Below are 24649 nucleotides of genomic sequence, written 5' to 3' on the forward strand. Positions count from 1 at the left end.
TCTACCGTTGATTCTGTAAAATTTCTTGGTATTTTTTTAGACAGCAACCTCAAATAGTCCTTTCATATCGATTTGTTAAGTAAGAAACTCGCCTCAGCCTACTATGCTATAAGATCTGTTTCGAAGGAACTCAATTTAGCATCTTCTAAAATAACGTATTTTTCTTTGTTTGAGTCTCATCTTCGATATGGTCTTACTTTTTGGGGTTCTAGTACAGCTGCCCAATTAGATGTTATTTTTAAATTACAAAAAAGAGCAATAAGATATCTGTTTGGTCTCAGAAGAACAACACATTGCAGAAGTTACTTCAAAGATCACGGAATTTTAACCCTTCCATCTTTATAATAATATGTTTTAGAAACTGTGTGCTTAATTCGTAAACACCTGCATTTCTTTCCAGCAAGGCCTCATCATGACTACTCCACCAGAAATTCAACTTTTGATGTCTATTTACCGATCCCGTCCTCTGAGTTAGTAAAGAAATCTATCTATATTACCTATATTCCGCAAAAAAAAAACTGTACAAGCATCTCCCTTTACAACTCAAATCTGCAACATCTTTCCTTAAGTTCCGTAAAATGACAAAAGCCCATCTATGTATCTAAAAGACCATATTATTCAGTAGAAGAGTTTCTTAATGACTAACTAAGAAATTACAGTAATAATAAAGAAATGGAAATCTTAAATACCATCAAAACAAGAAAATTAGAATACCTGTAGATGAGGACAACAGGTGACGAATCAGATAAAATTATTAAAAATATAGATATATAGAACCACGGTTATCTTAGTACGTTCGCCTACGCCCTACAGTGTCTTCAATGGGCAGACTATGTATTTAGAATTGAAGAAAGCAGGCTCCTAAAAATACTGTTGAATGCAAAAATGCAGAGGAAGAGACCTATTCGGAGAACGGTGAAGAGATGGGAGGATGACGTGGATAAGGATGCAAGACATCTCCTTAGCAGTCGATCCTGGAGCAGAATGGCTACAGAATGGAGAGGTTTGCTGAGGGAGGCCAGGGCTCAAATTGGACTGTAGACGTAGAGCCATAGGATGGATGAAATTTTTGCAATGATAAATATGTATCAAATCATCAATTAACAATACAATTTGCTCTATATTTTTTAAATATTAGTCCAAATAGCATATTTAAACAAAGTTTGAAGTACACATTTTATTTTTTGATCAGAGGATGAAACGGAAACACCTTTTTACTGTAGCCTCTATTTTATTATTTTTTTATCTATATTTGGGTGTCATATGCAGCAGCTTAACTTTTTAACTTTTGAACCTTTTTTATTAATTATTAGGTACACTATGCATTTGCAATTTATTTAAATTTTTGCAATTGATTATTTCTGTTTTAACTTCATTTAGCCATACGGCTCACACTCCCTCTGAGGGGAAAATTGACTCATCCCAGATACCTACGGTATCAAAAGGATTGAGCTCTGGTGGGACTCTTTCCGTGTTATCGAGCCCTAGGTGACTTGGAATGCAGGTGTATCTCCCAAAAATTTTCTTACACTTCTGGCCGTCGCAAGTAGTACAGCTTTCTGCATGGTCTTATAAATATGTTCATTGAGACCCAGCTTTTTTATGCTTTCGAGGAGGGTCTTCGGAATGACTCCAGTAGTAGACATAACAATAGGTATCGTCTGGGTACTTTGCATTCTCCATTGTCTCCGTATTTGAATTTCCAGATCTCTATACTTGGCGATCTTTTCAGTAAATTTACTACGTAGATTATTGTTGTTAGGTATCGCCACATCAATTAGTGTTGTTTGTCTTGTTAATTTATTAACTAGTACGAGATCTGGTCTATTATGTGCCACTGTTTGGTCTGTGAGCACACTGCGGTCCCAGTATAGCTTGTAGTTGCCATCCTCAAGCATACTCTCAGGAACGTATTGATAATATGGGAGATGGTCCGTTTGGAGAAGTCCCAGCTTGCTAGCTACCTCTTGATGAAGGATTTTTCCCACTGCGTCATGCCGTTCCTTGTATTCAGTTGCAGCAAATGCCTGGCAGCCCCCTGTAATATGTTGGATGGTTTCTTGGGCTTGACATCCATATCGGCATCTGTCATTTTGAACCTGAGGGTCTTTGACGATATATTTCAGGTAATTTCTGGTTGGTATAACCTGATCCTGAATGGCCAGTAATGAACCCTCCGTTTCAGGGAACATCTTTCCTGATGTCAACCAATAGTTCGACGCTGTATTGTCGACATAGTCTTGGCTAACCTCATTGGGATGTCGCCCGTGCAGAGGTTTACCCATCCAGGTGCGCAGTTTTTCGTCCTTAGTAAGGTGGTTTATGCGCATTTCTGGTTCCCTCAGTTTGATCGGTGTTGTGTCATCTACTGCGCAAATTGCGCGGTGTAGAGTAGATGTCTCAGCCTGCATCTGAAAATAAGTTCTTAAATTAGCAATTTGTTTATCTAATTGCTCACCTATATCCATAAGTCCTCTTCCTCCTAAATACCGGGGTAATGTTGTTCGTTCTACTGCACTTTTAGGGTGGTGTTTTTGTGCCTTTGTGAGGTGTGTTCGTACTTTTCGCTGAAGATTTTCTATATCCGTTTTTGTCCACTTAACAATACCAAATGAATAGCTAAGCGCGGAACAAGCGTAGGTGTTCAGTGCCTTAAACAAATTTTTACTGTTAAGCTGTGAACGAAGCAGTTGTTTTACCCTTCTTATAAACTCAGTTGTTATCTCAGTTTTCATTTGCTTATGGTCAATTTTCCGCGCCTGCTTTACTCCAAGATATTTGTACATATCGTTATCGCCCATGGCCTCGATGTTCTGGCCATTTTGCATATCGAATCCACCGGGCTGTACCTTTCCTCTGACTATATTCAAAACACGGCACTTGTCTAGACCGAACTGTATACTAATATCATTAGAGAATGTTTCTACAGTTTTTAGCATCTCTTCTAGGTGTTCTCGAGTGGAAGCCATTAATTTCAAATCATCCATATACAACAGATGATTGAGCTTCGCTACTACAGTATTATTGCTTTTAATGCTAAAACCTGAGTCAGTGGAGTTTAATAGTTGGGAAAGGGGGTTCAAAGCTAAACAGAACCACAGTGGACTCAACGAGTCTCCTTGAAACAGGCCCCGGTTGATTGCGATATTTTCGGTTTCGATATTGTTTTCACCAGGTATTTGGAGGTGAATTTTAGTCTTCCAATCTCTCATTATATGTCTTAAAAAGGTCACTATGTTATCATCGACTTTGTATATTTTCAATATATCTATTAGCCATTCATGCGGTACTGATTCAAAGGCCTTTTTATAGTCAATAAAAGCAGTAAAAAGGTTCCTTTTTTTAGTGAATGCCTGGTTAGAAATGACTGAGTCGATGATAAGCTGTTCTTTGCAACCCATGGAACCCTTAGCGCATACTTTCTGTTGAGGCTCTATGATATTGTTTAGAGCACAGTGTTGGTAGATACGCCGGGTTACACAGGATGTGACCAATTTATACAAAGTTGGAAGACAAGTAATTGGGCGGTACTTGGATGGATCTTGGGTGTTACTTTGATCCTTGGGTATTAAATAAGTAGTTCCCTGAGTTAGAAATGATGGTAATTCTTGCTGATTAGAAATAACATAATTAATTAATGTTGATAAGCACTCATGAATACTCCAAAACTTTTTAAGCCAAAAGTTCTGAACTCTGTCTGGTCCAGGATATTTCCAGTTATGAAGCTCTTTGATGACATTTGAGACTTCTTCTGTCGTGAATGGTTCGTAGTTAGCAGTGACGTAGTGGTGACAGTTGTGCGTCGTATCTTCTATCCAGCCAGCATTGTTGTTAAGAGCAGCTGGTGTGGAAAGTTGATTTCCCCAAAACTCATGAATTTCTTCTTGGCTTGGGTAAGACTTGTCGACACTTTCTACGGTGGAATTGAGTTTTCGGTAAAACGCCTTCTCAGAGTTCTCAAAAAGTGCATTGTCACATTTTCGGTTGTTACTAACTTTATACCTTCTTAATCGTCCTGAATAGACGGAGAGTTTTTGTTTTAATGTATCCAGACACTGTTGAGCTGTGTTATTTTCTGGATCGTATCTAAGATCGTATCTGGATCGTATATAACTTCATTATCCAGACTTAGCCATACGGCTCACACTCCCTCTAAGGGGAAAATTGACTCATCCCAGATACCTACGGTATCAAAAGGATTGAGCTCTGGTGGGACTCTTTCCGTGTTATCGAGCCCTAGGTAACTTGGTATGCTGGAGTTTCTCCCAGAAATTTTCGTACGCATCTGGCCGTCGCGAGTAGTACAGCTTTCTACATGGTCTTATAAAGGTGTTCATTTAGACCGAGCTTTTTTATGCTTTCGAGGAGGGTCTTCGGAATGACTCCAGTAGTAGACATAATAATCGGTATCGTCTGGGTACTTTGCATTCTCCATTGCCTTCGTATTTGAATTTCCAGATCTCTGTACTTGGCGATCTTTTCAGTAAATTTACTACGTAAATTATTGTTGTTAGGTATCGCCACATCAATTAGTGTTGTTTGTCTTGTTAATTTATTAACTAGTACGAGATCTGGTCTATTATGTGCCACTGTTTGGTCTGTGAGCACAGTGCGGTCCCAGTATAGCTTGTAGTTGCCATCCTCAAGCATACTCTCGGGGACGTATTGATAATACGGGAGATGGTCCGTTTGGAGAAGTCCCAGCTTGATAGCTATCTCTTGATGAAGGATTTTTCCCACTGCGTCATGCCGTTCCTTGTATTCAGTTGCAGCAAATGCCTGGCAGCCCCCTGTAAGATGTTGGATGGTTTCTTGGGCTTGACATCCATATCGGCATCTGTCGTTTTTAACCTGAGGGTCTTTGATGATATATTTCAGGTAATTTCTGGTTGGTATAACCTGATCCTGAATGGCCAGTAATGAACCCTCCGTTTCAGGGAACATCTTTCTTGATGTCAACCAATAGTTCGACGCTGTATTGTCGACATAGTCTTGGCTGACCTCATTGGGATGTCGCCCGTGCAGAGGTTTACCCATCCAGGTGCGCATTTTTTCGTCTTTATGGTTTATGCGCATTTCTGGTTCCCTCAGTTTGATCGGTGTTGTGTCATCTACTGCGCAAATAGCGCGATGTAGAGTAGATGTCTCAGCTTGCATCTGAAAATAAGATCTTAAATTAGCAATTTGTTTATCTAATTGCTCACCTATATCCATAAGCCCTCTTCCTCCTAGATTCCGTGGTAATGTCGTTCTTTCTACTGCACTTTTAGGATGGTGTTTTTGTGCCTTTGTGAGGTGTGTTCGTACTTTTCGCTGAAGATTTTCTATATCTGTTTTTGTCCACTTAACAATACCAAATGAATAGCTAAGCGTGGAACAAGCGTAGGTGTTTAGTGCTTTAAACAAATTTTTACTGTTAAGCTGTGAACGAAGCAGCTGTTTTATCCTTCGTATAAACTCAGTAGTTATCTCAGTTTTCATTTGCTTATGGTCAATTTTCCGCGCCTGCTTTACTCCAAGATATTTGTATATATCGTTTTCACCCATGGCCTCGATGTTCTGGCCATTTTGCATATCGAATCCACCGGGCTGTATCTTTCCTCTGACTATATTTAAAACGCGGCACTTGTCTAGTCCAAATTGCATATTAATATCATTAGAGAATGTTTCTACTGTTTTTAGCATTTCTTCTAGATTGTCTCGAGTAGAAGCCATTAATTTCAAATCATCCATATACAACAGATGATTAAGCTTCGCTACTACAGTATTGTTGTTTTTAATGCTAAAACCTGAGTCAGTGGAATTTAATAGCTGTGATAGAGGGTTCATAGCCAAACAGAACCATAATGGACTCAGCGAGTCTCCTTGAAACAGGCCCCGGTTGATTGCGATATTTTCCGCTATATTGTTTTCACCAGGTATTTGGAGGTGAATTTTAGTCTTCCAACTTGTCATTATATGCCTTAAAAAAGTCACTATGTTATCATCGACTTTGTATATTCTCAATATATCTATAAGCCATTCATGCGGCACTGAATCAAAGGCCTTTTTGTAGTCAATAAAGGCAGTAAAGAGGTTCCTTTTTTTGGTGAATGCCTGGTTAGAAATGACTGAGTCGATGATCAGTTGTTCTTTGGAACCCATAGAACCCTTAGCGCATCCTTTCTGTTGAGGCTCTATGATATTGTTTAGAGCACAGTGTTGGTAGATACGCCGGGTTATACAGGATGTAACCAATTTATACAAAGTTGGAAGACAAGTAATTGGGCGGTACTTGGCTGGATCTTGGGTGTTATTTTGATCCTTCGGTATTAAATAAGTGGTTCCCTGAGTTAGAAATGATGGTATTTCCTGCGGGTTAGAAACAACATGATTAATTAATGTTGACAAGCACTCATGAGCACTCCAAAACTTCTTAAGCCAGAAGTTCTGAACTCCGTCTGGTCCAGGAGATTTCCAGTTATGAAGCTCTTTGATGATATTTGAGACCTCATCGGTATTGAATGGTTCGTAATTAGCTGTGACATAGTGGCGACTGTTGTGCGTCGTATCTTCTATCCAGCCAGCATTGTTGTTAAGAGCAGCTGGTGTGGAAAGTTGATTTACCCAAAACTCATGAATCTCTTCTAGGCTTGGGTAAGACTTGTCGACACTTTCTACGGTGGAATTGAGTTTTCGGTAGAACGCCTTCTCAGAGTTCTCAAAAAGTGCATTGTCACATTTTCGGTTGTTACTAACTTTATACCTTCTTAATCGACCTGAATAGACGGAGAGTTTTTGTTTTAATGTATCCAGACACTGTTGGGCTGTGTTATTTTCTGGATCGTATCTCGCGTGTCTTGCAGTGCTCCGCATTATTTCTTCAGCTCTCTTAATGACTTTTCTACTTGTTACACCTCTTATATATTCTGTTACTTGACCAATATCCATACGCAGTAATTCAATTTTTCCGAGAAGTCTTTTTTCCCAAGGAGCAGTTCTGTTACAAGTCCTTCCGTTATTAGTACCCCGTCGTGTTCTGATCTTAACGCCCATTACATTAGCAATTGCTGTTGCTGCACAGTAGATTAGCATATGCAGATATTCCAATGAGTGGGCTTCTACGACATAGACTTCATTATTATTATTATTATTATTATTTAAATATATTGACGATTTATGTAATTTTAGTAAATTGGATTGTTACTGTTTTGTTTTTTTGACTATTTATAAGCTTTGTCGATAAAATTGTAAAACTTTCCATGGCAATAAAGCATATTTCTATTCTATATAACGATATTCTTCTCATCATTTTTTCATATTGTCGAATATTACAATATGACTTCATACATACATGAGTTTTTATTTTTAAGTTTATTTCTTATTTGCCTTCAATGTTTCCTCTTGCACTTACCTCCTACACGATCTAATACTGATACCCGCAATAGGCGTGAATTGCTTTTTTTGCATGAATCCTCTGACGGTATAAAAGCCATTTCAGCATTGCCGATGCGTAGAATCAGTAAATGCTTATAGGGCAGTCAATGAGGGTGTTTGGCTCCGAATTCCATCCTACTACATCGATTTACTTGATATTTTCACAGTAAGTAGAGAATAGCTCAAGAAATAAAGTCTATCCTATATACTATGGCGCTTTTATCTTGGGGGGCGGTTCCCACATTCCCACCCCTTCAAGCGGGTGGAAAATTTTGTGGTCAAAATAACCACGGAAGTGTCTAGAGAATCTAATTCTAAGCAAAAACGGTTCTATATTTTTTTTCTGAAAACTCAATACTTTTGAGTTATTCGTGGTTGAAAATTGGCCATTTTCATTGAAAAATGACAACTTTTCGGACGGCTTTTTGCGAATATCTTAAAAACTGTGCATCTAACTAAAAAAACTATATAAAGTATTATAGCTTATAAAAAACAAAGAGATTCTTTCCTTCATAAATCTTCTAGTTGTAAAACAAAAAGAGATATGGTAGATGAAAAGAGTTTGTTTTTTGGTTCATGCTCAAATCGGTGTATTCAACTTGAGATAACAGAGAAACGGTAGATTTTAGGTGTATAATGCTACCAATACCTTTTGTAATTCTTGAAAAGACCTTTAAAATGAGCAATATTAAATGTCGATTACATTCAAACTAAGCGAGATATACTGCAAAAAAATTGATGACTAATGTATTTTATGAAAAAATGAGAAGTTTATTTACCCCTCATCCACCAGAATTTAAATGCATCATTTTTCTTCTACACTATCTTTTATTATAGTGTTATTTAACGTGATATTTCTATGTTCAAAAAGTTGGACGGGTTTAAAATGAATGGTTTTTGAAAAAAAAAGGAACAAATTATAGAGCGCATTTTTAAATTTTCGTAAAAATCTTCCTTTTTCTCCATGTAACTCGAAAATGATAAAGAGCTACAGTAATGAAAGACAAAACAAAATTGTTATTTGAAAAAACCCTACAATTTTGTACTGTATCTTCTATTCGTATGTCTTATCATTTTCGAGTTACATGGAGAAAAAGGAATATTTTTAAGAAAATTTAAAAATGCGCTGTATAATATGATCTTATTTTTTTCAAAAACCATTAATTTTAAACCCGTCTAACTTTTTGAACATAGAAATAACACTATAACAAACGGTAGGTACTGTATAAGGAAAACGACGCTTTTAAATTCTGGTGGATGAGGGGTTAAAAATATACTTTTCATTTTTTCTTCAAATACATTAGTCATCAATATTTTTTTTCAGAATATCTCGCTTAGTTTGAATGTAATCGACATTTAATATTGCTCATTTTAAAGGTCTATTCAAGCCCCACAAAAGATATTGGTGGCATTGTACACCTAAAATCGACCGAATCTCTGTTATTTCAAGTTGAATACACCGATTTAAGCATGCACCAAAAAAAAACAAACTCTTTCACCTACCATATCTTTTTGTATTATAACTAGAATATTTATCAAGGAATGAATCTCTTTGTTTTTTATATGCTACAAAAATGTTTTATATAGTTTTTTCAGTTAGATGCATAGTTTTTAAAGTATTCGCAAAAAACCTTCCGAAAAGATGTCTATCTTTCAATGAAAATGGACAATTTTCAACCACGACTAACTCAAAAAGTGATGAGTTTTCAAAAAAAAATATAGAACAGTTTTTCCTTAGAATTAGGTTCTCTAGCTACTTCCGTGGTTATTTTGACTAAAAAATTTTCCACCCCCTTGAAGGGGTGGGAACCGGCCCCAAGATAAAAGCGCCATAGTATATAGGGTAGACTTTGAATTAGGAGATAAGTAGAGGCTATTCCCAAAATTTCATTAAAATCCATGCAGAGAATTCGGAGGTAATATTTTGTTCTTGCTGACTGGCGTATTATAATATATACAGTATTTTCTTTATAAAAAAATCTCATTTGTTCCGCAATAAACTTTGGCCATTATCTCAGCTTATTGCTTTTAACGAATATCGTAGTAGTTAATGAAGCAATGTTTTTGTACTAGAATCATTATACAGCGTGTCCCAAAAGTAGCGGAACGGTCGAATATCTCGCGAACTAAACCACGGATCGAAAATCTGAAAAATACGTTTTCAATAATTTTTAAAAATCTATCCAATGACACCAAACGCGATCCCCACTCCACCCCCTGAAGGTGGGGTGGGGGGTAACTTTAAAATCTTAAATAGAAACCCCTAGTTTTTATTGCAGAGTTTGATTCCTTGTGTAAAAGTAAGTAACTTTTATTTGAGACATTTTTTCGAATTGTGGACAGATGGCGCTATAATCGGAAAAAACAATTTATTGTAATAAAACGTTAGTAGTAGGAAATAGTGAAAAGGACTTAAAACAACAACGGGACTGTGGATACAGGCTCTTGAAGAAAAGGTTTAAAACTTAGTAGGATAAAAACAGCATTTAAAGATGGAGTTACTACAAACAAAATGACATTTTTATATATGTAGTGACATGATTGTATTACAGAGTAATGTGGAAATATATGGAGATGTATGCATTATAATTAGGGTTGGATGGACGAAGTGGAAGGAAGCAAGTGGTGTGTTCTGTGACAGAAAAAGTCCAATGAAGCTGAAGGGAAAATTTGAAAGTTCTATAATACAACCATAAGATCAGTTGTGGAATTGAATGTTGGACAGTTAAAAAAGACAGCGAATGCATGTGGTGGAAATTAGAATGCTTAGATGGATGAGTGGAGTTTTTAAAAAGAATAAAATTAAGAATGAGTATATTAGGGGAAGTTTAGGGGTAGCAGCACCAATTGATGCCAAAATTAGATAGCATAGGTTAAGATAGTTCAGGCATGTTCAACGTCGAGCCCTTAACACTCAATACGAAGAATGACTAATTTGCTAGTTCACGGTATTAGGAATAAGGAGAAAGACCAAAGAATACCTGACGTCCATCAAGTTAGCAGAACAAAGTCAGCAGAACACAGTTATTCTTATACCATAATTAAGTGTAAATTAAATGCTAATTTAATGTTCCAAGAAAAAATTTATTGCTCTTCTTCTTTAAAAGTTATCGCATGTTCTGCTAACTTGATAATCAAGCTAGCAGAACACTAGTTCAAAAATTTGATAAATCATTTATAATTGAATGCCAAAGTATTCTCTAAATTAAATGCTAATTTAATGTTTCAAGAAAAAAATTATTGCTCTTCTTCTTTAAAAGTTATCGTATGTTCTGCTAACTTGATAATCAAGCTAGCAGAACACTAGTTCAAAAATTGATAAATCATTTATAATTGAATGCCAAAGTATTCTCTGAATTAAATTCAAAATTAATGTTCCAAGAAAAAATTTATTGCTCTTCTTCTTTAAAAGTTATCGCATGTTCCGCTAACTTATAATCAAGCTAGCAGAGCAGTAGTTCAAAAATTGATAAATCATTTATAATTGAATGCCAAAGTATTCTCTGAATTAAATGCAAATTTAATGTTCCAAGAAAAAAGTTATTCCTCTTCTGCTTTAAAAGTTATCGCATGTTCTGCTAGCTTGATTATCAAGCTTGATTATCAAGCTAGCAGAACAGTAGTTCAAAAATTTGATATATCAGTTATAATTCAATGCCAAAGTATTCTCTGAATTAAATGCAAATTTAATGTTCCAAGAAAAAATTTATTCCTCTTCTTCTTTAAAAGTTATCGCATGTTCTGCTAACTTATAATCAAGATAGCAGAACAGTAGTTCAAAAATTTGATAAATCAGTTATAATTGAATGCCAAAGTATTCTCTGAATTAAATGCAAATTTAATGTACCAAGAAAAAATTTAATCCTCTTCTTTTTTAAAAGTTCTGCTTCATCTCATGTTCTGCTAGCTTGATTATCAAGTTAGCAGAACATGCGATAACTTTTAAAGAAGAAGAGCAATACATTTTTTCTTGAAACATTAAATAAGCATTTATTTATTTATTTATCGTATGGCATAGATATAACAAGAACACATAATTTTAAAAAAAGTATATAAAACATTACATGAAGTATCACAAACGAACAACTAATGTATTAAATATACTGTAAAACATTTTCGGTCGCATTCAGGAACTCATCGAAAACTCCAGGGTACCGCCTTCGGGGGCATTCCTCAATAATGTGGCGGACGGTCTGCCGTTGCGCACCACAATCACACTCAGGAATAAGGGCCTTTCCCCATCTATGCAAGCTGTCAGCACATCTACCGGTCCCTGTTCTTATTCTGTTCAGCGCCGTCCATGTATTGCGGGGCAGTTCAAAGCCTGGCGGTTTCTGATCGATACAGGCCATTTGGTGTGATTCCTGTGGTGAGTCGCTCTCCCCTTGTCTTCTCCAAGCGTTGGTGAGGTCGAAATGTTCCTGATGTAGGGAGGTGGCCCTTAACAATGGGGGATATCTGAAGCGCAGTCTGTTCATTTCGATATCAAGCTTATCATGGTGGATGGGTAGTTGATGGTTAGCCTCGATTTTTCGATATTCTCTAAGAAGAGAATGACTTCTTCTTAGTTTAGGCGGTGGAATGTGACTCAGAATGGGAAGCCAATAGTTCGGTGTTGGTCGAATTGTACCTGAGATCATTCGCATTGTCTGGTTTAATTGAGTGTCAATGATCTTCGTGTGTTTGCTATTGAGCCATACCGGCGAAGCATATTCAGCCGCCGAGTATACGAGTCCGAGAGCGGATGATCTGAGTACGGAGGCTGAGGACCCCCACGTGGTGCCACATAGCTTTTGGATTATATTATTTCGCGTCTTCAGTTTTTCTGCCGTTCTTTGTCGGTGTTCCTTAAAACTTAAGGTTCTGTCAAGAGTCACTCCAAGATATTTTGGTGTTGAGTTATGAGTGAGTAGTCTGTTTTCAAAGTGAACGGAGAGTTTTTTGTTGGCTTGGGCATTATTCAGATGGAAACAGCACACTTCAGTTTTCGTTGCATTGGGCCGTAGCCTCCATTTGCGAAAATATTTACCCATAACAGCAAGGTCATCCGTCAGTATTGTTTCTGTAACATTCATGTTATTATGTCTTGCTGCAATGGCCCAATCGTCAGCGTACCCAAATTTCTGCGAAGTTGTCCTAGGTAGGTCCGCGATGTATAAATTAAAGAGTAAGGGTGCCAAAACAGATCCCTGTGGCAGTCCATTGCTGAGCTTCATTTGGACACTTCTTAAGTTGCCCATTGTGACGTGAAAAGGTCTGTCGGTGAGCATGCTATCAATGAGTTTGGTTACCTTTTGGCACGGGATGGCACGGATCAGTTTGCAGATTAGTCCTTGTCTCCAGACGGTGTCGTATGCAGCTGATAGGTCAATGAAAGCAACGGATGTTTTTTGCTTTCTTTGAAAACCTGCTTCGATATGTGTTGTTAGGGATAGGATCTGATCTGTGCAGCTGCGGTTAGGTCTGAACCCTGCTTGCTCAATAGGTATCACCCCCAATATGGTGTTACTAATTCTGTTGTGGATTAAGCGTTCCAACAGTTTATAGACACAGCTCAGCAATGCAATCGGTCGGTAGTTTTGGGGTTGATCATTTGCTTTTACTGGTTTCAGTATGGCTATAATGGAGGCCTTTTTAAGGAAATGGGGGATTTGTCCTGATTTTAATATGCATTTAATTCAGAGAATACTTTAGCATTCAATTATAAATGATTTATCAAATTTTTGAACTTGTGTTCTGCTAGCTTGATTATCAAGTTAGCAGAACATGCGATAACTTTTAAAGAGGAAGAGTAATAAATTTTTTCTTGGAACATTAAATTAGCATTTAATTCAGAGAATACTTTAGCATTCAATTATAAATGATTTATCAAATTTTTGAACTTGTGTTCTGCTAGATTGATTATCAAGTTAGCAGAACATGCGATAACTTTTAAAGAAGAAAAGCAATAAATTTTTTCTTGGAACATTAAATTTGCATTTAATTTACACTTAATTATGGTATAAGGATAACTGTGTTCTGCTGACTTTGTTCTGCAAACTTGATGGACGTGAATACCTGGGCGGAGACGCTTAGGCAGGACGGACATGTCGGTAAAGGGGGTTATATTGATATTACCCAAGACAGAAACTTTTCGTACATATTTTTCGTACGCGACTCTATTATCTGCTGATATTTTTTGTCAATGTTTCGATTATAAGTTTCTTTTTAAATACGTTTACGCTAATTTTAAAAAATTGATATCAAATTCAGGTAACAGCTTTAAGGAATCGTTTGTTTTATATTTCAGTGGACCAGGGTTGAGAGTGTGGGACATTTTTATGCTTATCTATAATTATTTTGATTAAAAAATAATGTGTTCCAATATACATAACACTATAATATTGACAGCCCAGTTTTTGCTTTAACTAATGTAACACAGTTTTTACTGCACGACCTAGTGGAATACTTAGTTATTAAACAAAGCATCTTCCTCCTATATAGTGAATAGCATACTAAGCAGGCTTAGAATGGCACGTTTGCAAAAAGTTTTACAATAGTAATTGATTAATCGCTTCTTGAAGAATAACCTAATAAATAACATTTCGCTATTCCATCGGTATTCAAATTAGGAAAGTATGCATCACTACTAAGAAGCAACGGTACATTTGAGGAATGACTAAGATGAGACTCAAGATACAATTTGCAGGGATATTGTTAAAATACCGTTTTTATTTTTGAATAAACTGCTAAATATATTACGTTAACTGTAAAAAAATAGAATATTTTATTTGATACATATTTTGTTTGTTAACAAAGACACTCTGCATTTTTAAGTCATCCACATTGAATATGATTTTTACTACTAGATTACTAAACCAATATACAGGGTGTGTCATGAAGAACTGTACATAGTCGTACCTCCTATGGAGGTCCCTATAAGGAATAACAAATGACCTACAGTGTTGCCAACAATCGAGTAAGCTTTTTCCCTCAACTTACCTTCCCACTTTTATGAAAAAATTCGCTCCTCTTTACAAAATCTGAGAAGATATGGTGAATTATTTTCAAATATTTTGATTTTTTTTAAATATTTTACAATTTTCCTGGACTGGAGCAAAAATTCCTTTTTGAGTTAACTTTTTCCCTTTTATCACCTTTTATGTTTAAATTTCCCGCAAAAAGGGAAGTTTCCCTCCGGATAGCAACACTGAATGACCATAAAAAATATCTGTCCCCATTGCTTAATAATATACAGGGCGAGTTATGAATTTTGACTAAAATTTTTTGAACGGTTAGTTCGATGTGTATCACATGTAGGGCTTTTCATCGATTGTCATTTGTTTCGAGCTTCTGTCATGTGTCACATAATATTAATACAGTAGAGCGTCGATAATCCGAACCCTGGTAATCCGAACAATCGCTAATCCGAACGCAAAAAAAATTATAAAATTAAAAAATATGATCGCTGGCCGAATTTTTGGGTTAAATATGACAATATGGACAAAATATGACCACGGATTTTTGTTTTGTTTATGCAGAAATACATACAATATATTTGTTTATTATGCAGGCGTTTTATTCCTTGTAATTACAACGTATGTATGTAATGTACTATGTTAATGAGCTTTGTATGTATTTTAAACATATGTTCGATAATCCGAACAATTTGATAATCCGAACTACCCCTGTACCAATTAGTTCGGATTATCGACGCTCTACTGTATACCTATCTACTTACGTCATTCGTCTTTGGTTTGTATCATTTTTTTTTGGTATATACCAATAACGTACGACGTAGATATATTAATATTATGTGGCACATGACAGAAGGTCGAAACAAATGACTGTGAATGAAAAGCCCTATTGGTCAAACTTTGCACTACTACCACCACAGATTTATTCAAACTAAAAATAAATTAGGTCCGGTTTAAAAAAATAGTTCGTTTTGTTCACAGAAAAAATTTCACCCTGTATACAGTTTTTTAAAACTCCAATCAGAATTTTACAAATTTGACAAATAGGCTATTAAAATGGTGTATACAGGGTGTTTGGTAACGAATGGGCCATAGCTTAACCTTAGATTCCTGAGGTTAAAATAGGTCGATTTAAACTAACTTACCTTAGTACCAAAGTTGATAATAACCGAAATACAGGGTGTCAAAGTTAAACTTTTATTTTATTTATTTTTGAATATTTCCTGACAGGCATGGGACAACATCACGAAATTTGGTAAGTGATGCTGGTTATGTATACCCTACTAAATTATGTTAAACAAATGTTTCTGGCTACTACCAGAGGCGTACGACGGGGGAACGTGAATGGTTGACCCTTCCCAAATTCTACGCCACTGGCGGAATTGCTATGTTAGTGCATATTTTTGATTCTTCAATACTGTCTATCTAAATAACATACTCTTTATTCGTAACGATAAAGCCATTAGTTTTCGAGATATTTGAAGCTAAAAACAAAGGAGCATAATACATTAATCAAAATAAGTGTGCCTTTTCATTTTTAACTTCAAATAACTCGAAAACTAATGACTTTATCGTTACGAATGAAGAGTATATTATTTGCGTAGAAAGTTTTCGAGAATCAAAAAATTATGCTAAAATAGCAGCTTCGTGATTGGCGTAGAATTTGGGAAGGGTTAACCATTCACTTTCCCCTGTCGTACGCCTCTGGTAATAACCAGAAACGATTATTTAACATAATTTAGTAGAGTATATAGTACCTACACTTTTTACCAAGTATCATAAGGATATGTCAAATAGTTTTATAGTACCGGGCACACATAGTTATTAAAGTTTTAAATAAAGAATAAATTATTAAAAAAAAAGAATACTTTAAAATAATTTGACATATCCGTGTCATACTTGGCAACAAGTGTAGGCACTGTACACCCTACTAAATTATGTTAAATAATCGTTTCTGGCTACTACCAGATGCGTACGACAGGGGAAAGTGAATGGTTGACCCTTCCCAAATTCTACGCCACCGATGAAGCTGCTATTTTAGCATAATTTTTAAATTCTCCAAAATACTTTCTATGCAAATAATATACCGTTCATTCGCAACGATAAAGTCATTAGTTTTCGAGATATTTGAAGTAAAAAATGAAAAGGCACACTTATTTTGATTAATCTATTATGCTCCTTCGCTTTTACCTTCAAATATCTCGAAAACTAATGGCTTTATCGTTACGAATGAAGAGTATGTTATTTACATAGAAAGTATTGGAAAATCAAAAAATTGCACTAAAATAGCAATTCCGCCAAGGGTTAACCATTCACGTTCCCCCGTCGTACGCCTCTGGTAGTTGCCAGAAACGTTTGTTTAACATAATTTTGTAGGGTGTACAGTACCAGCATCACTTACTACCAAATTTCTTGTTGTTGTCCCATGCCTGTCAGGAAATATTCAAAAATAAATAAAATTAAAGTTTAACTTTGACGTATTTCGGTTATTATCAAATTTTGTTCTACGGTAAGTTAGCTTAAATCGACCTATTTTAATCTCAGGAATCTAACGTTAAGCTATGGCCCATTCTTTACCAAACACCCTGTATATTTTTCCCCATACGATTGCTTAATTTTTAATAAAAAAAAAGTCAAATTGGAGTATGAATAAAAAGTTTGTCAAATATTTAAAAAATCTGTAACTTTTATTGCAAAAATTAAATTTTTTGTACAAATAATACAACGCTTTTGTCAATTTCCCGAATTTCAGAGGGTATAATAAGTTGAGTTTTAAACTGTTTTCTTGTGACACTAAGTTAAATATTGTGTTCATATGGTATTAGCTACAGTTGGTATTAATGACAATTAAATTTTTACCTAAATAATTTGACGTTTCGATTTCCACTCCGGAAATCGAGTAAGATTCAAAGATCCATCTTCTGTATAATAGAGAAGTTCCCCTAAATATCATAAAAACATCTACCAAAACAAAAAAAATGTAAGTCAAAATAGATGGACAACTTACAGAACCTATAGACATAGGCAGCTGGGGACTCATTGGGACCCTTTCACAAGTATATAAAACAATAATACGACCCGTTGTGATGTATGGAAGCGAAACGTGGACGATAACAAAGGCAAGCGAAGAGAGACTATGTGTTTGGAAAAGAAAATCCTAAGGAAGATCTTTGGGCCTATGCTTGATGAAGCAGCAGAATAATATAGGATAAGAACAAACAAAGAGCTCGAAGAACTTTACCCAGACGTCAACATAATAAAGGAAATAAAGTCCAAAAGACTCCAATGGGCGGGACACCTCAGAAGACATTCCGACCAAAGAACAGTAAGGCTGGTATGGGAGGAAGCCCGGAAGAAGACCACGCGGACGCCCTCGACTCCGGTGGCGAGATAATATAGCAGGATTAGTGATGAGCGAGACTGGTCTTGGTCTTGTGGTCTTGGTCTTGGTCTTGGTCTTGCAGCAAGACCAAGACCAAGACCAAGACCACCTTTTGGTTGCAAGACCAAGACCAAGACCAAGCTTGCAAGAATAAGACCAAGACCAAGACCGAACCTTGCAAGACCACGCAAGACCAAGACCAACCTGCAAGACTCTTGCACTTTTTTGAGAAAAATTGGTTTTTATTATTTAACTTTATTTTTTTAGTTCAATAATATATACTGACATTGTAAGAAACCTTAAACAATATCGAATTTTTAAAATACATAATATTTTGGTTATATTTTTAAGTCGTTTTGATTAAGTCAAACGGTTTGCATTTTCTCAACCTTTAAAGTATCCAGAAGGCAAGTTTTCAAACGGCGACAGTTCAAGGACAATTGAAATTACTTGTAAGACAAAAAAATGTAATTATAGATAGGGTAATCCATTAAAAAAATGCAATTAAAAACGGTTTTTATGTACCAGTAGTTTTCGCTTTTTTGTCTAATAAAAATACTGACACTTATTTCAATTCTTTTCGCATAATCGAGGAAAAATGTAGGTCGTTAAATTTAAAATTAATACAAAAAATATCATAATAGATTTTGAAAAGGGATTCACAATGCTGTGAAAGCATTGTGGCCTAAATAAAAAAATAACTGGTTGTCGACTGTAATGTGTCAAGCTTGGTATCGCAAAATCCAAAGCTTAGGTTCAGTTTCTGAATATAATGACAAAAATTCCGATACTGGGAAATTTTTAAAATTATTTTTTGGATTAATTTTTTACAATCAACGAAAGTCGGAAGTTGAATTATTTGTGAAAATCCCGGATGACAAACGCGTAAAGAATTTTACTGATTTCATAGTTGAATCTATGTTTTCCCCAAAAAGGGCCAGTACTACAAATAGTATGTGCCGCACCTGAAATGCATGCGCATCATTTCAGTGTGTTTTAAATTCTAGTTTTTACTACCCACATCCGAATATTTTTAACTTTTTAAATGTCATAATGGGTATTCAATCCAGAAATATGTAAAAATAAAAAGTGCGAATAACTCGTGTTACTAAATAAAATTAAAGAACTGCAAGATAACAAATTACAGAATTAAGCGTTTATAACTCCCCATTAGGTTTAGTTATTATGTTATAGCAACCCAACCGGTGGGTCGCGACCCACTAGTGGGTCGCGGGCAGATTTCAGGTGGGTCGCGGCGTGGCTCTCTTAAGGCTGTATGACACTATACATTTTCTTGTATCATTTCTAATATCGTTTCTGATATGTCAAAAAAATGCATAGTGTCATACACAGATACAAGAAACGATATCAGAAACGATACAAGAATTTGTGTCAGGCACAGATTATTGTACAAGAACTGCGCCAATTTCTGCGCAAAGAGCAAAAACGTAAACCTGCTGGTAAAACATCTAAAATGTCATAATTACTTACTCATAATGGCGGCTGAAATGAAAATGGGATAATGTATTGATGAATTTATTTGTGTTTTTGTAGGTATTATTTATAAATCTTTTATTGATACTTAATATACCGTTTGGTATGGACTACTGTTCTACTAATAACCATATATTTAGCTCCTAGTAAAGTTCAAACTATAAATTTAGGTTTCATGGTGCATAATTTTTTAATAGACGAAAATACAATAGTTCCTAATTTGGATCAAACTGAAGATAATTCTAATGCAAATATTTTAGCACAAATATCAAAACAAAATAAAAACACACATAATCAACCTCAGTCAACGTAAAATTCTGGTTAACATTAAAATGTTAATTATATAAAAATTTATAAATTTTATAAAATATTTAAAATCAGCTGTGTCTGTAGGTAGATGCAGTACTACCATAACGTGACACAGGGTGACAAACAAAATTTCGACCAATCACGTGCCGAATTTCATACAATTTTCGATACAAGAACTTGCATAGTGTCATACAGGGCACAAATGTACGTACAAGAAATGATACAAGAAAATGTATACAAGAAACGATATCAGAAACGATATTAGAAATGATACAAGAAAATGCATAGTGTCATACAGCCTTTACAGTAGCTGAGTAGCGTATCCTAGTAGCCATCATGGGTGAGGCATGGGTCGCGAATATGAAAACACATCAGAAGGTGGGTCGCCAGCCAAAAAAGGTTGGGAACCAATGTGTTTAGTATTAGGTCTATAAATAGGTATGGTAAATATGTAAGTATTTACTAAAAAGTATGTTTTAGTTAGTTTATAAAAAAAGTTAATTATATTAAATAATGATTAAATAGAGTAAAAATATTTGATTTATGTGTTCTCTTAAAAAAATTTAATTTATGTTCTTAAATTTGAGCCTCGTAGGATAAATACTACAGTGTTCGAGTGAAAGGAGCAGATCATTATCTGTTAACAACTATAAACCGTTTATCCCTTTTCGTAAAATCCCTGAATTGAAGGTCCCCAACCATTTGTGGCACCTTTAAGAAGCTCTTTTTCTTTAACATTTTATTAAAATACAGGGGCAATAAACAGTAAACCAGACTCAAGACGTGGTCTGAAGGCAGGCGGCAGGTATCTGAAGACAGCATGTAAAACACAACGCGACACAACCGAAGGCCGGCAATTGCAACAAGGATTGTAAATGCAGGTTTTTCCTACTGATAAACATTACCATTATAAAAATATACTCTAATCTCTTTATATAGAGAGAAATAATTAGGTCATTAGGTGAATGTATAATGTTAAAATTGGTATCCGTTTGAAACTACATTCTACATTCTGTTAAAATTTTAAAGCAAAAAATATAGTTTCATTCTTCACATTTTTATTTATTTCAATGTACATTTTATTCGAAATTGTTTGGTTCAAATTATTACTACCAAAAAAGCAAGACCAGCAAGACTCTTGCAGCAAGACCAAGACCAAGAACAAGACCGGCTAGTGCAAGATCAAGACCAAGACCAAGACTAGCCTGGTCTTGGTCTTGTTCTTGTTTTGCTCATCACTAAGCAGGATTCTACTGCATAATACTTTTCTCATCTTGTTAAATGTTGCTCTAGCTTGTCCAATTCTCATTTTTATTTCTTCTTTATACTCGTTATTTTCATTAATAATAATAAATAAGATTAACTGAGATGTAAGCCACATAATAAATGGGAAATAAGCCACAAAATAGATGGGAAATAAGCCACAATTAAATTGAAAAAATAATTTTATTAACGTTTCGACGCCCAAATCGAGTGTCGTTGTCGAAATACAAAATACTACTAAATTAAACAAAAATGTTGTTGCTTAGTAAAAAATCCTTCTAATCATTTATTTAATCTGACTCATTTATATTGGCAATTCAGACGTATATTATACATTTTAAAGTAGAAGACTTTAAAATGATATCGCCAATATTTATGAGTTGCGTTCCTAGGACGACTTTACTAAAAGATAGTTAATTCGATTACATGAAATCAATCCCAACTCAAGAATATTCGCCACAAAAAAATCATAGCATGTGATCTGTCTTTAAAAAGACAACCAATTGCAACGATGACAGTAAACCTCTCGCGTTAAAGATTCCATAGTAAATCACGAGGGAAAACCAGGAAAACCTCGTGATACTATCCCGACATCGTAAGTATTTGGTATGTATTATTAATATTATTTATAATTTAAACATATTAAAGTCAGAATTTGGTATTAGTTTTTGAAAGTAAATTAAATGTAAAACCAAATACTTACGATGTCGGGATAGTATCACGAGGTTTTTTCCTGGTTTTCCCTCGTGATTTACTATGGAATCTCTAACGCGAGAAGTTTACTGTCATCGTTGCATTTGGTTGTCTTTTTAAAGACAGATCACATACTATGATTTTTTTGTGACGGATATTCTTGAGTTGGGATTGATTTCATGTAATCGAATGAACTATCTTTTAGTAAAGTCGTCCCAGGAACGCAACTCATAAATATTGGCGATATCATTTTAAAGTCTTCTACGTTAAAATGCATAATATACGTCTGAATTGCCAATATAAATGAGTCAGATTAAATAAATTATTAGGAGAATTTTTTTACTTAGCAACAACATTTTTGTTTAATTTAGTAGTATTGTGTATTTTGACAACGACACCCGATTTGGGCTTCGAAATGTTAATAAAAGTATTTTTTCAATTTAATTGTGGCTTATTTCCCATCTAAATAGTTAATCATAAAAATGCCACAAGGAAATAGCTTCAGAACAACAATAAATAAGATTACAGAATATTATTTTCATAATATTATTACCAGGTTTTTACGAGTATAATGTTACTTAACCATTTACAAATACGTGGTGGATTCTACAAATGTTCAAAATATCTCGATAAAAACTGGCTTATCGAAAAAGTACTAAGAGGCAAAAACGTTTAAAAAACGTTGTGTTTAACTAATGGTACCACAAGAATCATTTAATTGAAACAAAAATTGGGGGGGGGGGGTGGGGGGTGTTTAAGGAAACAAAATCCCCATAAAACTTTTATTGGGTGCACAAATTTCAATGTTATTTTTTTAGATGTTGCTGCCAAAAGAGTATCACATGTCCGTTTTTAATAAAATATCTCTAATAGTTTTCGATGTATTGGAAAAATCGATTTTCATTTTGTAACTTCAAAGGGCTATAAATTATTTTATGTGCATATTTTTGTACTAATGTAAACTAGGTTTAATCGAAAAAACTCATACAGAAGTAAAAACTTCGAGATGTATTCTGGTATAAAATCGTTTATTTAAAAACTATCTAAAATGTCATGGATTGCAAAACGTTTTCGTTCTAATATAGAACATCTTCAGTGCATCCTGCCGAGTAGTTTGAAACTAGCACACTGTATATAGTGGTAACCCCATCATATATGGTTTACATAATATAATTTACTAAAATTTTATGACTACAAGTCGATGTTAATAGATATAATGGAGCACATGCTAAAAGGGTGCCATGCTTCCCTGCTCGAAGATGCTAGGTACTTGCCAATTCAATGGGCACAGACCAACTCTTCAGTTGGGCCCAACCAACTCTTCAGTTGGGACCAACTCTGTGCCCAATTCAATGGGCACAGAGTAGGTCTGTGCCCATTTAATTGGCAAGTACCTAGCATCTTCGAGCAGGAAAGCATGGCACCCTTTTAGCATGTGTTCCATTATATCTATTAACATCGACTTGTAGTCATAAAATTTTAGTAAATTATATTATGTAAACCATATATGATGGGGTTACCACTATATACAGTGTGCTAGTTTCAAACTACTCGGCAGGATGCACTGAAGATGTTCTGTATTAGAACGAAAACGTTTTGCAATCCATGACATTTTAGATAGTTTTTAAATAAACGATTTTATACCAAAATACATCTCGAAGTTTTTACTTCTGTATGAGTTTTTTAAACTATGGTATACAGCCAACTATTGGGATTTTCCCATTGATTTTTTTTTAATCGAACTATTTTTGGTCCCAGAATATTATGTGATTTAATTTATGATCTGCCTTTTTGTTACACCTTGTATTTTAAATAATCTTGCTAAAAATGTCAAATCAAGAGGGTGACACAATAGTTATTTATGATATAAGTGTTAAAAGTACACGTTTAAGGCACGCATGTGAAAGTTTACAGAATGAGCGATAGCGAATTCTGCAATTCACATGAGTGCCTTAAAAATGTACTTTTTAACACGCACATCATACAATATTTTTTCTACAAACGTAATTACAGGACAATATCTACAAAAACTTTTACTTGAACTTGACTGACATTCGATTTTTATATTTTTTTTGACATTACATCAAAATTGTCTATACGGTCAATACGAATTGCAGTGCCTTAAAAATATTTTAAAGCACTAGTGCCTTAAAATAGCATTTTTAACGCACGCATGGAGTGCTAAAAATTGCATTTTTAACACGGTTGTAGAAAAATATTTTTAAAAACAAATTCTAAAAAATATTGCGTTTTTATTCATAATTTAATTTAATTGATTTTTTATATATTTTTGTTTCCATTTATGTTTTTTTACGAAATGCAGACTACATTGAAAATGTATTCTAAATGTTAACATAATAAATATATTATAATAATAGAAAATAGTAGCTCTACCTTTTAAGTTTTTCGTAGATCTTTCAAATACCGGCGGTCACTCACAATCTTCCACCGTGAACCCCGAGGTACTTCTTCAGATTATGATCTTCGCTCTTCGCGTTTTATATTCCACCACCTCCTCGAAGATGACTCTTCGGCTTCGCATACACCAAACACACACGCAAACTACACCGTGAAAGATGTTGATGGGCAAGTTCATGGCTTTCAGAGAAATGTGTGTCTGTAACTATATGTGTTTGTCTTCTTCGACTTCCTCGAGGGTCAAGTACGTTTATGCAACGGAGTTATTACATCGGAAGGTCGCTGGAATGTATATCGTGATAGAACAAATTCTTTACCATAAAATAGAATTAGTATTTATTTATTTATACGCACAACAGGCCGTTATGATTAACTAATTACAATTATTTCAAACAAAACTCAAACTTAAGAGGAAACAGTAGCGATCAACAGGTAGCAAAAACGCGTTCCAAGATTGCGGCTGTAATTTTGAATATTTTTTTCGAGATATTTGGCACACGTATTCGTAATAAAGAATGGCGGTACAGAGCCCAATTTGAAAAATATATTAATATGTGGAAATTACCCTGTAATTAAGTACAATATTAAAAAAACGAGCCTGTACCGCCATTAAGAAGACAAAAAAATACACTTTCTTCAAATAAACTTTTTTATCCGATGCCTAGATTTTGTCATTTTGGAACTACTAAATATTTTTTATTTCATTAGTTGTTCCAAA

General features: G+C 34.9%; 1 protein-coding gene across 1 annotated transcript in view; it reads right to left on the reverse strand.

Annotated features, from left to right (window-relative positions):
* The window catches only part of LOC126883004 (uncharacterized), a 73186-nt gene extending 49123 nt beyond the window's left edge, over window positions 1–24063 (reverse strand). Inside the window, exon 1 of the mRNA XM_050648159.1 lies at window positions 23908–24063. The gene's annotated coding sequence lies outside the window, so the exon portion shown is untranslated. The remainder of the gene's footprint in view (window positions 1–23907) is intronic.
* Between the last annotated feature and the right edge of the window lie 586 nt (window positions 24064–24649).

This window comes from Diabrotica virgifera, chromosome 4 (assembly GCF_917563875.1).
Source record: "Diabrotica virgifera virgifera chromosome 4, PGI_DIABVI_V3a".
Lineage (NCBI taxonomy): Eukaryota > Metazoa > Arthropoda > Insecta > Coleoptera > Chrysomelidae > Diabrotica > Diabrotica virgifera.